General features: G+C 36.7%; 1 long non-coding RNA gene across 1 annotated transcript in view; it reads left to right on the top strand.

Moving 5' to 3' along the window:
• LOC141559549 (uncharacterized) overlaps nt 1-16527 on the top strand; it is a 201659-nt gene that overhangs the window by 146295 nt on the left and 38837 nt on the right. The window contains exon 4 of the long non-coding RNA XR_012487476.1: nt 6617-6675. This is a non-coding gene — a long non-coding RNA (uncharacterized LOC141559549). The remainder of the gene's footprint in view (nt 1-6616; nt 6676-16527) is intronic.

Below are 16527 nucleotides of genomic sequence, written 5' to 3'. Positions count from 1 at the left end.
TGTCTCTATCACTCACTGTGTCTCTCTATCTCTATCTCTATCTCTATCCCTTTCTCTCAGTGTCTGTCTCTTTCTATCTTTCTATATCTGTCTCTCTGTCGTATATGCCTTGTACCTGATGCAGGGACATTGTTTTAATTTCCTAGTTGAAAGAGTACTAGCTCTGGAGAGGAAAGAGCCTCAACTAGTTACTCTTGTTGTGATCTTGGGCAAATTACTTAAATTCTCTGGGTCTAATCCACTTTTCTAACCCACAAAAAGAAGGTATTAGACTAGGTGGCCTTTGTGGACCCTCCTCATTCTAAATCTATGATGATACAATATTCAAATTCATGAGAATTTACCTTTCTTTGAAGCTTCTTATGCTGCTTGCCCTTCATCCACATACCACCTCACCTGTGTCTCATACTTCCTTGATTTCATCTGGAGTCAGAATTGAGTCCAGGTCAGTTTGACCCTTCCCTAGAACGTAATCTGACTTTGTCCGTGCCCACATACATCATTAGCTAATATAGACCTGGGGCTCTCATATAACTAATAAGAGTCTAAAGCTAAATTTGAATTCAAGAAACTGAATCTTTTCTTGATTCCAAGCTCAGTTCTCTATCCACTGTGCCACCTAGGCACAGAATCGGGAGAACAGAAATAAAATCCAATCTCAACCATTATTAATTGTAAACCTGAGCAAATCAGTTAACTCCTTGCACCTCAGTTTCCTAATCTGCAAAATAGGACCAATAGCACCTACTTCCCAGGATTGTTTTAAGTATCAAATAAGATAATAATTATAAAATATTTAGCATAGTACCTGGCACATAGCAGATACTATATAAATATACATAGCAAATACTATAAAAATACTATATAAATACCATGGTTTTCCTTTTCATTTTATTGTTTTTCTTTGTTACAAGGGAAAGTTTATTAAAAGGAGAAAGGAAGGGATAAATTATTTGGAACTTACATAAAAGCCAAAGTCATCAGTAAGACCAACAAAATACATAAGATAAAATAAAGTAAAATAAAATTGAATAAAACCAAATACAAAAATGGATCACCAGATCTGTAACTCTAGTGAGGCCATTGATGGCACCACTTCTCATATGAGGACATCTGGATCTTAGCTATAAGAAGCTCTACCTTCATGCCTAGTTATTTACAGGATTTTTTATTTACAGATCTTCTAGAATGAGCTTGCAAATTTTGCCTGGATTTTTTTTAACAAGGTTTCTTCATTATCTTCCCCAGAAAAGTAGATTGATGATAGCTAGACAAAGAGAACATTTATTAAAGCACAATATACAAATACAATCCAGACAGTCCTTACCTTCACGGAACTTATATTCTAGTGGGGGAAATAACATACAGCATGTGTTGGAAAGTGACGTGAAGGAAGAATAGAAGGGGCGAAGCAATAAGTGAAGAGAAGTTCAGAGAGGGAAGTCTAGGTGATGGAGAGATGAAACTATAAAATAATGGTTCCAAAAAGGAAGCCACCAATTAGTAAAAGAGTGTCTCACGGCAGAGACTTTTCAAGGAGGGTGTCTTTCTTATCTGTTATGACAAGTCTTCTGATAGATGTTTCTCCTCCTTCTGTCAAAGTCTGTTGACAAGCAGAAACAACTAAGAGCATTAAAGCAAATCCTGGCAGTAGTCCTAGCCTCAAGTAGGGTAGAAATCCCCATAGAAGGTTGATACCACATGTGTAGGGTGGCCAGCAGGAGATGAAGTAATGGAGGAAGTGGAGAATACAAATTGATTAAGGATTAAGAATACAAAAGGATTAACTGAGGGGAGGATAAGAGAAGGGGAGAATCCACATCAAGAATCAGATGAAATAAATTGAAATGCTCAGGGAGAACTAGGAAGCAGCCAATTGACCATGGAACTTGATTGGTCACGGTGGAATGTTTCATTCTTTCCTAAGACAAGAAGGATCCATCTACAAATTTCTTATGGTAGATAGAAAGTCTTCTCTATCTATGCCAGGTGTGCTTTCTTCTTGCCTATGGAAAATACCAAGATGGAACTCAGGAACAGAAGGCTTTCAGTTTTTCCCCTATATCTGAATGATTTCTAAGTCATAATATATACATTCTGGCCAATGCTATTATATGCATATTTCCTGAACGTTATGGAAGAAATGTGGTCAATATAATGTTATGACCACCTTCTTAAATAAAAAATTTATTTCCTCATAAAAAATAAAACATTTTTCTGTGCAGATAATTCATACTGATGACTTTCATTCCTTGTTCCATTTCTCTATTGTCTGTTCTCTCCACACCAAAGTTAAGAGAAGGGGCAACCCAGTTAATCAAGTCCACTTATCATTTATTATTACTCTGATTATTATTGCTTCTTCTCTCTCTCTCTCCCTCTTTCTCTCTGTGACTCTGTCTCTCTGTCTCTGTCTCTCTGTCTCTCTCTCTCTGTCCCTCTCTCTCTCTCTCTCTCTCTCTCTCTCTCTCTCTCTGTCTCTCTCTCTCTCTCTCTGTGTGTGTGTGTGTGTGTGTGTGTGTGTGTGTGTGTGTGTGTGTGGGTGTCTTTGTCTCTCTGTCTCTCTCTCCCTCTGTGTATGTGTCTTCTCTCTATGTGTATATCTCTCTCTGTCTTTCTATCTATGCATCTGACTGTCTCTATTTCTGTCTCTGTGTGTCTCTTTCTGCCTCTCTTTGTATATATGCATGTGCACATGTGTGTATTTTCTCTCTGTCTGTCTCTCTCTCTCTGTCCATCTGTCAGTCTATCTCTGTCTCTCTGTCTCTCTGTCTCTCTGTCTCTCTGTCTCTCTCTCTCTCTCTCTCTCTCTCTCTCTCTCTCTCTCTCTCTCTCTCTCTCGTGTGTGTGTGTGTGTCTTTGTCTCTCTGTCTCTTTCTCCCTCTGTGTATGTGTCTTCTCTCTATGTGTATATCTCTCTCTGTCTTTCTATCTATGCATCTGACTGTCTCTATTTCTGTCTCTGTGTGTCTCTTTCTGCCTCTCTTTGTATATATGCATGTGCACATGTGTGTATTTTCTCTCTGTCTGTCTCTCTCTCTCTCTGTCCATCTGTCAGTCTATCTCTGTCTCTCTGTCTCTGTCTTTCCTGTATCCTTCGTATCCTTCTTCCGGGCCTACTAATTGCTGTTATTAGAAGAAGATGATGATGATAACCATTCACATGCAGCACTTAATGGTTTACAAAGCTCAACCTAATAAGATGAATCAGGGGAATCTTGTAGCATTGAAATCTCTAGTGGAGAAGACCCAGCATAATGAGGTCTTTGTAAATAGTTCAGAGTATCAACAGTTTACAATTCTTCTAGCTCTCTCCATAAATATGTAATCATAAATAGCAAACAAAAGTCTCCAGCCTTGCTGAAGTTGTGCCAGATTAGGTAAGAGTGGAGGCTTCTTAGAATATTTCTTGCTCCTCATGGAAGGCTGGTGATCCATACCAATCTCAAAGACACAGTCAAAGGGGTAGCTATAGAATCACTTGATTCCAGCAATTCCAATAAAGGCATTTATGTCATTTGGATCTCATTGTGAAAACCATCTTGGCTCTAGCAGTGAGAGTGAAGTCTCTCTCCTAGGTCATTTTGTGCATTAGTGAGTCTCTTCTGTAGATAAGCTTTTTCTCGGGCTGTAAACAACTGGTTCCTCAATTGGTGCCCTGAGGCATTTCACAGCGAAATCCAGTTCCCATCTAGTAAAATGAAGGGTATGTGATTAGGAAGCAGTGGTTAATACTCACTATTAGAAACTCAGGCATCAATTACTCTTGATATTCTGGAAGGTGCCCTTAAGTGTGACCCTGGACAAGTTAATTAACTTCTCAAATTTTCTGTTTCCTCATCTATTAAAATGGGGATCACAATAGCATCCACTTTACAAGGTTTCTCTGAGGATCAAGTGAGGATAGTAAGTGCTTCATGAATAATGTAATGATTTAATAACATAAGTATTTATGTCATTATTAGGTAATAATAATTAGATAATAACAAATACTATCATCATTATCAATAACACAACAAGAGTTGCCACAGTATCTCACCTCACCATAGATTTTAGTGCTGGCAAAACTGATTTAGGACCTGGAGAGTTAATTCAAAGATACCTTCTTTTATCTGTATTCAAACCTTTAAGCGATTTGAGCTTTTCATCCTCAGAATAAAAGACATTTTTTTAGATTTCAGTTCTTAAATCACATTGTTCCTTTGTAAACTCCTAAAAGATTCACAACAGATGACTAGAGAAGCCAAAATGGAGTCTACAATAAAAATGTAGAAATGTAGAAATATTGGGGTAACTGAGTAGAAGTGATAACTAGACCCATTAAAAGCTAGTGAAATCTCCAAAGGAGAGAGTGTAGAGAAAGAAAAGGACTCTCTTTGGAGGCTTAGAGGAAAGGAGGAGGTAAAGGAGACTATGAAAGATCAAACTGATAAAGAAGAAAAACATGAAAGCAAAAGAGAAATATCATGCAAGCCAAAGGGAGAGGATATTTGCAGGAGGAGGAAACAGCCAGTGGCATCAATAGCAATAAAAAGGTCAGGGAGGAAGTGGTTGGAGAAAAAGTTATCAGAATGACAAATAAAAGGTCACTGGGAATCTTGAATAGACCATCTTCAGTAGAATAATGGTAATCCATATTACTAGATATTGAAGAGTGAAGGAGCTCTGGAACTGACACACACATCAAGGTTGTTCTCTCACCCTCAGAGATTCAACTCTGTTAGCACAATTCCTGTGAAGATCAGGGCACAGGCTGACCAGCAGCACAAGGCTGGGAATAACTACCACTATTTACTGTAGTATTTATGTTTATCTTAAGACCTTTTAACATATATAAAACTGTGTTAGCATTTTTATTAAACTCTTTTTTTTTAAGATGTCTCTGGTTTTGTGGGAGGGCTAAGCCCTTACCTTCACTTTTCCCATAAGCTCTATAGTTTTTTATTATTGTATATTGATTGTATAGCAATGTGATTTTTAAGGAAACATCATGTGATAGTGGAACTGACTACAACTTGGTACTTTGCACTCTAAAGTAAACCAATATGGTTTCTGAGTTTTAGACCAAGGTTTCTCTCCTTGATTATACTCCCTTGTTGGTAACAGGAGAAGCTAAGGTTGTATCCATCTCATTGTAGAAAAGAGCCATGTCCATGAGGATTGATCATCACATAATCTCATTGTTGCTGCACACAATGTTCTCTTGGTTCTACTCAAATCACTCAGCATCAGTTCATGTAAGTCTCTCCAGGTCTCCCTGAAATCATCCTGTTGGTCATTTCTTACAGAATAATAATATTCCATGATATTCATGTACCACAATTTATTCAGCCATTCTCCAATTGATGGGCATCCACTCAGTTTCCAGTTTCTTGTCACTATAGAAAGGGCTGCTGCAAACATTTTTTGCACATGTAGGTCCTTTTTCTTTTTTCTTTTTTTTAATGTTCTCTTTGGGATACAGACCCAGTAGAAACACTGCTGGATCAAAGGGTATGCACTTTGATACCCTTTGGTCATAGTTCCAAATTGTTCTCCAGAATGGTTGAATCAGTTGACAACTTCACCAACAATGCATCAATGTCCCAGTTTTCCCACATCCCCTCCAACATTCATCATTATTTTTTCCTGTCATTTTTAGCCAATCTGAAAGATGGGTAGTGATATCTCACAATAACCCCTTCATTTTACAGATGGGAATCAGGCACAAGGGAGCAAAATATATTGCCCAAAAGAAGACAGAAGGAAAAAGTCACATCTAAGTCATTTGAAATCATTACAAGCATCATCATTACCATTAATATTTATCAAGTCTAACTTATCCTCTTACTTACACTTTTTAAAAAAGGGAGATGGGCAGTTTGTTTCCTGATACTGTGAATAAGAATATTAAAAGTTGTAAAAATGAAGAAAAGTCTTTCTGGTTGTATAAACTGTGTGTTAAACTCAGCTCAGCTTCTTAGATGAGAACTGTGAACACACAATTTCAGCTTCTTAAACTGTGATTTGTATACCTATCTTGTATATCTATATACTCAGGGTCACATAAAAATTTCTTGGGCAAAAAGGGGGCACAAGTGGAAAAAATGTTAAATCTTTTAACTTAAAGGACTTGTTTAAATGCTGAAAATTTCAAAAGTCAGGGTCATGCAAGACTCAATCCAAGTTCTTTTTTCCAAGTGTCAGATGACTGCATGTTAAAGTAGAAGATGGAATTCTGGCTAGTTGAGAAAAACAAGAAAACATTCATGAACTAATTTATTTCTGCTTAACATTGTCTAGGATCTTCTATTTTATTGAATGGCCTTTTCCCCTTTGATGGATTATGCTCAGTTTCACTGGATAAGTTATTCTTGATTATAGTCTTAGTTCCTTTACCTTCCAATATATTATATTCTAACCCTATGATTCTTTAATGCAGAATCTACTAAATACTATGTAAGCTTTATTATGCCTCCACAGTATTTGAATTTTTTATTTGTGAATATTGCAATGTATTTTGACTCTGGAGTTTAGGAATTTGACTATAATGTTCCTGAGAGTTTTCATTTTGATATATCTTTGAGGAGGTAATCAGTGAATTCTTTCAATATCTATTTTACCCTCTGTTTTTCAGGGCATTGGTAATTTCCTGAAGTACGATGTCCAGGTTCTTTTTGTTATCATGGCTTTCAGGTAGTTAAATAATTTTAAAAGTATCTCTCTTGGATCTATTTTATTTTTCAATTAATTATTAATTAAATTTTATTATAACTTTTTTATTGACAGTACATATGCATGGGTAATTTTTTTACAACATTATCCCTTACACTCACTTCTGTTCCAACTTTTCCCTTTTCTCCTCCCACTCCCTTCCCTAGATGGCAGGCAGTCTTATACATGTTAAATATGTCATAGTATATCCTAGATACAATATATGTGTGCAGAACTGTACAGTTTTCTTGTTGCACAAGAAGAATTGGATTCAGAAGGTAAAAATAACCTGGAAAGAAAAACAAAAATGCAAACAGTTCACACTCATTTCCCAGTGTTCCTTCTCTGGGTGTAGCTGATTCTGTCCATCATTGATCAGTTGGAACTGAATTAGATCTTCTCTTTGTTGAAGATACTGGATCTATTTTCTAGGTTAAATGCTTTTCCAATGAGATATTTTACACTTATTTTTTTATTCTTTTGATTTTCTCTGATTAATTCTTGCTATCTCATGGAGTCAATAATTTCCACTTGTCAAATTCTACTTTTTAAGCAGTTATTTTCTTCAGTTAGCTTTTTTTTTTAAACCTCTTTTCCATTCGGCCAATTCTATTTTTAAGGAATTATTTTCTTCAATAAATCTTTGTACATATTTTTTTCTTTTTTTGTGTGTGCTTCCTTTATCAGGCCATTGACTTCCCCCCCACACTAATTATTCTCTTGCATCATTCTCATTTCTTTTCCCAATTTTAAAGTTCTTTTTGAGATCTTCCAGGAATTCTTTTTGGTCCTGAGAACACCAATTATTATTTTTCTTTGAAGTTTTGAAGGTAGGCATTTTAACATTGTTGTCCTTTTCTGATTTTGTGTTTTGACCTTCCCTGTCACCATGAAAACTTTATAAGGTCAGGATTTGGGTGGTGTTTTTTTATTTGTTTGTTTGTTTGTTTGTTTGTTTTTTGCTTTTTGCTAATTTTTCCAGACTATTTTGTTATTTTTTTAAGTTAAACTCTGTTCTTAGAGTGAAGGAGCACTGTTCCAAGTTTCTTGTACCTGGGATTGGAGGCCCCCAATGATAGCCTTGTGTTTTTCCAGGACTTCAAAAAACCTATCACTGCACTGGAGGTGCAGAGGAAGGGGAGTACTGAGACTATGGGGGTGCCTGGTGATATATAAGAACTCCAGGCCATTTTCCAAGTGGATCAATGGGGGCTGTGGTGAGGGAGAAAGGGAGTCTGATGCTGCCACTGGGTCCACAGGAGGAAAGGGAATTCTGATGCTCCCCTGGAGCCCACAGAGGTAAGGAGGGTCAGTGCTGCTATGAGGGCCATTGATAGAGGTTGCTCATTTGCTGTCGCACTGGGCTACAGGGCCTTGGTCACTGACCTGTACTGGGATCAGAGCCTCTCCACGGCTAACTGAGTCAGGGCTTACTTTTGGTTTGCCAAGACACTACTTGCCCTGAAATGTACTTCCATTTTATCCAAGTGAGACAGACCTTTCCTACTGCCTTTTAAGTTGTCTTGGGTTGAAAAATGATTTCACCTTATCTTTGTTGATTCTAATTTTCCAGAATTTGTTTTCAAGTAAATATAGGAGAGTTTAGACTATTTCCCACTTACTCCTTGATTTTTGGAAGTCATTTCTTAGATCTGTATATATTCTTGCTCTGTTAAAATGAGCTTCTGCTTCTTTTCCCACCTTTTCCAAATGCAGTTTAAATTCTCTGAAATCTAGCTCATGGTTGTACCTCTTCAGTGTCCAGCCTATAATCACATCACCCTTTTCTGATAGCTTAGGGCATTTATAGTCTCTATACCATACCTTAGTGCTTTTTATCTTATCATTTTATTATATTTACTGACATATTCTTTAATTGCTTCAAATGCATCTGTTTGATGGACATAGAAATCCTATTGCCCTAGAAAGATTTTATAATCCATAAAGTATTTTCTCTCCTTATCTGATCAGACACAAAGAAACATGTTAGATCATCAATAAAATTTTGTTGAATAGAATTGAGTTGGTTTGAATAGTTTTTCCTAGGACATTATTAGAAAATAAAATTGTTTAAATTTTTTACAAATGTTTGACAATAAATTTTCATTTCCTGAAGCCTATTTAACCTTTGGAATAGATAGCTAAGGAGAACCATAATAGAACAAATGCTTGACTAGCCACTGACCTGAGCTAATATTTTTTTCCTATACCAAAAGTATCTTCCTTTCCCAACAGGTGGTTTCTTTCCCAAATTCAGGCAGCTAAAAACAAAAACCAAAAAACCCTTCAACTGATAGGAAAAATGGAACTAAAATGAAAACATAGCCACTGGTGGGTTTTTCTTTTTCAACATATAAATTTGAAACAAACTGTATATGTTGGCTATCATTTCTTTGTGTCAATCATCCCTCTGAAGGCAGGAAGAAAAAGCGACTCCCTTACTTCCCACCCCAAGTAAGAGAGACTGGAATGCATTTGGGGCCTTTGTGGCTGTCCAAGGGGAGCCTTTGTCCTCAGGGACCCCTGCCTGACTTCCCGGGCCCAGACTGACTGATTGCATGGGGGTACAGGAAGAGGAGCTAGTGTGGGTGATTGCAAGGACTATCCAATGTCAGCTGATTATTCAGTATGAAGAAAATCATTTTTGCCAGACCTCCCAGGAAAAACTAACAGTTTCTGGTTCTCATTTTTCCCTTTGTAGGTAGGGAAAAACTTGGGGGAGGGAAGTGGGGCTCTTAGCTACTTCTCTCCTGAATGGATTGAGATACTCAAAGATGAAACCCCATTAAAATACAGCTATCAACAGCGAACTTGTCTCCAGAGCTAAGTCTGAACTTTCCTTGCTTCTAAAAGTGAAGAAGGCTTCTTAGGAAGGGAGTAGGATTATCCTTTCTGGAAGGATCATTGAAGGGACTGTTAAATGACATTTTAAACTTTTTTGTGAGAAGGAGGGGAAAATATCTCACCTGCTTAGTGCTCTGTCAGACCCTCAAAATTCTGGTTTGATAAGAGTAGAAATGAAAGGTTGTCTTTGAGACATATGAGATATAGTCTTTCATAGTCAGAATTCTGCTCATGTGGTCAGGGAGCCAGTGTGAGCCTCCAGGAAATTGAAGCTGACATGGTGAAATACATTTTGAGACATGCTGTTTGAGTTAGATGAATGTGTGGGCTTCATATTTCCCTGTTACCTGTGCTCTGGCCCCGGTCTAGAACCACTTCATAAACTGGTAATATTGAGATGACTTAACAGAGTGACATCATAGCCGGAAGCATTTTTGGGTATCCAAGTTGAGAACAACCCAGCACTTGAAGCTAAGGCTGGGACGGTGAAGGCTAACCTTTCCAATAGGTAGATGTGGAGGGCTATGAAAAGTCAGACCTGTCCAAAAATGCTGTCCTTATCCAAAGGTTCAAGTGTCTGGAATTCCATTATTAACAGCTCATTCCTTTGACCCAAATAAAAGGCAAATGCCTTCAGAAGAAACCATTTCCTGCTTACTCCTTAACTCTTGGAAGTCATTCTTAGATCTTTATATATTTTTGTTCTGCTAAAATGAGCTCCTACCTCTTTTTTCACCTTTTCCAAATGCAATTTAAAATCCTCTGAAATCTAGCTCATGGTTGTACCTCTGCAGTGTCTAGCCTATATATCATCCTTTCCTGATAGCTTAGAGCATTTATGTATCAGGGTATCAAAATTAGTATGTAGCATCTGGAGGCACCACCATATTCTTGCAGACCATGTTGTCCTTTTGGTTTGTGTGAACTATGGTTTAAGAAGTTTGTCCAGATGCTGAGACCTTCAACTCAGCATCACTCAGGGTTCAAGCCACATTCCTATCAATTCCAGTCTCTCTGTAAAACTCATGTTATGGCTGAAGATGGAATTCTGGCTGGTGCCTTTATTGAGAGAAACATAGAATTGCTGAACTGTTTTTCAATTTAGCCTTTTAGTCCTATGATCTTTGCAGCTGAAGCTACTCTAGGTGCATCTGTACTCACTCAGAAGTATAACTCATAGGTCCCCACTGATGCATTTTCTTTTACTAGGCAGCTGGAGGATCCTATTAATTCAAAGCAAAGACCTTTAATAAAATAGCATAGTAAAGAAAGTAGAAATAAAACATTTCCCCCAAAATCTAGGGTATACTCTCCTACAAATATACATAACACACATACTCGCATCATTAGTGGGCAAACATTAGTGGGAAAGAGTGGGCACATTTAGTACTCAGGGAGGGACACACACAGGCAATATACTTTCCAAAGTGGTATCTAAACATATTTTCTGATAGATGAGGAGACCACATGGTACAGCAGAAAGTGATTAGAGTTTTGACTAAAAGGCCATGGAGAGTGTGATGGTTTGAAGTCAGATGAGCTGTGTTCCAATACTAGCTCTGCCACTTGCTGCCCATGTGAATTTGGGCTTAGGTTAAGGGTACAACAGAAAGAATGCCAGACCTTGAATAAGGAAGACTCATAGTCTTGTGTTCAAATTTGGCCTCAGACAATGGCTGCATGACTCTGGATAAGTCAGTTAATTCTGTTTTCTGATTTCTAAAATGAGCTGGCGAAAGAACCTGCAAATTTCTAGTTTCAGAGATTCCAATATGACTGAAATGACTGAATAACAACAATAATTTCCTAAACTCCCTCGTCCTCAGTTTCCTACCTGAAAAATGAAGGAATTGGACTACATGTCCCAGAAGATCCCTTCCATCTTGAAATCTATTATTCCATTTTTTCAGAAAATTTGAATCCAGATTCCTTTCTTTGCCAACTGCATGACATTTTCCTTTTCTGGGGTTTCAGGGTTTTCATAATAAAATGAGGGATGGAGACAGTTGAAATAGTTGATCTTAAAGCTCCCATCCAACTCTAATATTCTAGGAAACTACCAGGATAGGATGAATAGAGTACAAAAGCATTAGGGGCTAGAAATATAATTTAACCAGGAAGGGGAAGAATTTAATGTTAAAAGCATCCCAAAACAAAATTCATAATTTTATTTAGCTTGACCTTGGTTTTAATTCCCCTTTCCTGCAAAGGACAGTCATAACATATTCCTGGGTCTCAAGTTTTTCACCTATAAAATGAATATAATGGTGCCTCTCTTTCTTTCAATGCAGAGTTTCTATATGGATTCAATGAACACATAAATAGGGAGAGGCTCTGAACAACATCAGATGTTAGTAATGTTAATTACTATTATCATTATTAGTAAAGAATTATTAAGTATCCTTCAGTAAAGTGTCATTTGGTTTTCCTTGAGTTTAGGAAGGCAATATCTTTGAAATGCAAATGCTGGCAAGTTTTTCAAAAGCAGAAATGCTTTAAATACAGTCCCAGCAATTAACCCAGTGGCACAGAGTTCAGAAGCCATAGCTTCCAAATTGTGCCTAAAATAAGTACCCTTAGAAGCCGTCAGTCATGTAGCCTTTTCCTGGAGATTTCCTGTGAAGGAACCCAGAAATTCTCAAACTATAGAAATATGAGTAGAGCAAATCAAGAAAAGATTAGCAACTCTACTTTTGGCAAAGAGAAAGCTGGAACAGATATCTAGATGCTTGAAGTCATCCACTACTACTATAGTTTGCCACTGTTCCAAGGTTTTTTATCCCACTTCCTAAACTCCTTATCTATTATCTGTAGCACTTAACATAGTGCTTTGAACATGTGTTTAATAAATGCTTTATTCATTCATTTATGTTATATTCTGATGATGCTTGATTTTGTTCCGCCTCCTTTGATCTTCATCCTATTTTTTTTTAGGTAATTCCTCAATTTCCTGACATGAGGATATCTTCTTAATATATAATATTATTGTACTTTCTCTTTGACCTGTCCTTTCCCTTTTGTATATCACATATTCTTCCAGAGCCACCTTCTGGTCATGTATATCATCCCCCCTATGTATCAATCCAATTTTATTAAGTGCCTACTGGTGCAAGTTAGGGCACAATAGAACAATGAGCTTAAAATGAAGAAGACTCATCTTCACGAGTTCAAATCTAGCTTCTGCCACTTGCAAGCTGTGTGAGCTGGTCAAGTCACTTAATCCTCTTTGCCTCATCTGTAAAATGAGCTGGAGAAGAAAATGGCAAGCCACTCTAGTGTTCCACCAAGAAAACCCCAAAATTGCATCACAAAGAATAGGACATGATCAAAATGACTGAAAACAACAAAAAGTACAAAATATGGTGTTAGATGCAAAAATATAATTACAATTATCAATGATATTAAGGCGATATCAACTGGTAAATTTTATGTTGGGGCACTAGTCACTATTTGGATGAAATCAAAGAGATGAGCTATCAAATGATAGGGTGCAGGAGAATCATACTGGATAGGTTTAAAGTTGGTAATATTAGAAAAATACCATTTTAAAGACAAAAATTAAACAATTCCTGTCCTCAAAAATTTTACTACTTCTTGGATGGTCCATGGGAGGGGAAATAGTTTATGAAGGGAAAAAAATTGTCTCCTTGTAGTAGTATATCTAGCCTTCCTTGCTAATGACATGAGTTCTGTCTCTGTGTATAGTCTGCTAAATCTATGGGTTTGATTGTTTCTCTCTTAGATTTTGTCTTTTGTGAATTTCTGGGCATCCTTAATGTTCTTTCTCTCTCATGGATGGTTATTCCCTATAGTATTTATCTTAAGCAGTTTTCTGCTTTATTCTCCTTTTTAGTTTAGTCTTCTTCTGATTAAATTAGAAAAATTCAATGAAATTTTATTTTTACTGGCACATTTTAGAAACACTCTAGCTCTAAATAAGAACCTCTAAGTCCTATATTTTAAGTTGTGTTCCAAATTAGCCTATGTATATGTTTATTGAAGAACTATCTAGCTAAATTTAAAGAAGCTCATTATAACATGAATAATTCTCTCTTCATTTGGATATTTTGGCCACAGTAATTGTCTGCAGAGCATAGAAAAGTTGCAATCTCATGTCAAATGAGGGAGTGCATGTACTAATGAAATCATAGCTCTTTTGAAATACACAAAATCACTATAGATGTAATTTGAACTAGGTTGGGTTCCACTTAGGGTAAGAATTAGAGGGGGGAAAGGGTATATTCTACTCCATTTCTCACCTTTCACTGACATGTAAGAGGAACCAGCTATTTTGTCCATTATTGACACTAGGTATTATCTCTTAATCCCAGAGAGGCAAGCTAGTATACCTTAGGCTAAAAAGATGGGTGAATCTAGTTTGATTTCTTCCTTCTATTCAATTCTGAGCCAAAGTTAGTGTCCATCCATAGTGATTGTCTGTTGTTGCTCATCCTTCATTCTCAAAGAGAACCAATGACATTTCAAGAGTGATATCTTGACTTGTAGGTGGATTTTATTTATTTATTTATTTTTCAGGTAAATTTCTATTTTATTTTCAATTCATGGAATAAAACAAGCATTTCCATAATACAATGCAATAAAAAAGATTATTGTACATGAAACTGCAAATTTCCCATGTACAAATTACAATTTCCTCTAAATATACAACGTTATGTAAAATTCTTTTTTTTTTCTCTTTTTTTCTTCCCTTCCCCTCCCCATCTGTAGCTTTAGGTACAGATAGTTTAAAATGTAAAATTATTCCATATGTTCTTTCTCTGGATGCAGATAACATCTTTCTTCAGCATCTTCATTTTCAATTTGTTTATTTAAAATGACTTAGTCACTCAGAGTTGTTCTTAAAACAATATTGGTGTTACCATATACAGTATTTCTCTTGGTTCTGTTCACTTCACTCCATCATTTCATTCAATTGACTTGTGAGTAAATTGTTTTTCATTGAGACAGATCTGCACAAAGTCATCATCCTCAACTCTCTCCTCCAAGGTCATCTTGGTCCAGTGGTAAAATACAAAAACACCAACAGACTAATAAAATGGACCCTGTAGCCAATAGATGCATTGCTCCCTTGTTTATGGAACATGACTTCAAATCCTGCCTCAGACACTAGCTGTGTGATGCTGAAACAAGTCATTTAATTTCCCTGTCTTGGTTTTCTTGCCTGTAAAATGGGAATAATAATAGCACGTGTCTCACAGGATGGTTATGAGGATAAAATGTGATACCTGTAAGGCACTTTCAAATCTTAATGCATTATATGAATGCTCATTAATTCTACTTTTCTAATTTGTTCTCCCTGCTTCTGCTCTCACTCCTTTATGAGAAATTCTGTATATAGTTCCCTAAATTACAGCTCTGATTATGTCACTCCCTGCTCAGAAACTCCAGAAGTTTCCTTCTCTCCACTGGTTGGCATTTAATATCCTCTGCAATCTGGTTCCAGCCTACCTTTGTAAACATTTCATATTCTTTCATTCAACATTCTAGCCCTGTTTATTTGTTTTTCAATTATGTTTGATTCTTCCTGACCATATTTGGGGTTTTCTTGGTAAAGGCTCTAGAGCAACTTGCCATTTCCTTCTCTAGCTCATTTTACAACTGAAAAAAACTGAAGTAAACAGGGTTAAGTGATTTATCCAGAGTCACACTGCTAGTAAGTATTTGAGGTCAAATTTGAACTCAGGTCTTCCTGACTGGAAGCCTGGCACTCTACCCATTTTGCCATCTAGTCACTTACAACTATCTAACATGACTTCCTCTCTAGAACACATTTTTCTTCTTTTCTTATTAAATTCTTACCTATCTTTAACACCCCAAATCTAACACTACCTTCTCTAAATACTACCCTTTTTGTCTAACACAATGACCTTCTCTTTCCTATATTACATTTTACTTTATTTGGAAGTTATCTGTATTTGAGATTGATTCTCTAAAGCTGCATGAAGGCAGGCACACTGTTTTATATAAATTTTATATTTTAAATGACATTCTCTAGGAAGGCACTTAACTATTTGCTAAATCATTCTTTTGTTGAATTAATTAGCAATAGAAGCATTTTAAAATGAGAAAAAATCGGCAACCACATGTATAAAGTAATTTTAGGGACCAGGAAAAATCCAATAGAATTATCTCCCATCCATGACTGATGCTTAAAATTCTACCATTAGCACATCATCTCTCTGGCTTAAGGCTGTTCAAATTTATCTCATCTGGAGGAGGGAAATACTTCAAGCTGTTATTAGTCTTAATGTGATGAAAAATTTGAGAGCAGATTTTGATTGAATAAGAAAGGAATAAGCATGAGAACACTTGGAATGTGCAAAGGGGCAAGGGAAGGAACAAACTCTTCTCTGAATCTGCCTAACACCTTCCACACAGGGAAGCAAGTGCAATCACCCATCATACAGAACTAGTAGAAAATCACACTATTAAAGGTCCTGCATTGTCAGAGGGAAGGACACCATACTAGCACATACAAACCACCCAATTCATTCCTGTCAAATATTCTGCCTTACATAGCCACCTTCTATGGAGTTCCTCTTGTTCTGACATGTCTTTCCTAATAGTTAATCACAATGCCTGAAATTCTGCCTTTAGAATCATTCTTTAATGGAAGAGCCAGAACTAGATCTCTTTACCCCTGGGGGTATAAACTATGCTTAAAGCATGCAGCATTACATGTACCATCAAATAAATTGTCTTTGTAAGGGTGGGCTTGGAACTGGATACAGGGTAATGTTTTTCATAGCTGAATGGAAATCCTCCTACTCCTGTCATTCTTTCCATTTACAAATAATATGGTGATTCTCATTTCCTTCTGTGAGAGAAACATACATGTGTATGCATGTGGATGTGCGTATGCATGTTTATGTATGTGTATCTGTGTCTGTATGAACTCTCAGTACTAATAACAGAAAATAGCCACCCAGTACAGGCTGTCAACACCATTCCTAAATCCTCCAAGCTTCA

The sequence above is a fragment of the Sminthopsis crassicaudata genome, chromosome 3 (assembly GCF_048593235.1).
Source record: "Sminthopsis crassicaudata isolate SCR6 chromosome 3, ASM4859323v1, whole genome shotgun sequence".
NCBI classification, from domain to species: domain Eukaryota; kingdom Metazoa; phylum Chordata; class Mammalia; order Dasyuromorphia; family Dasyuridae; genus Sminthopsis; species Sminthopsis crassicaudata.
The sequence above is the reverse complement of the archived record's forward strand: the minus strand, read 5'-3'. Positions and strand labels throughout refer to the sequence as shown.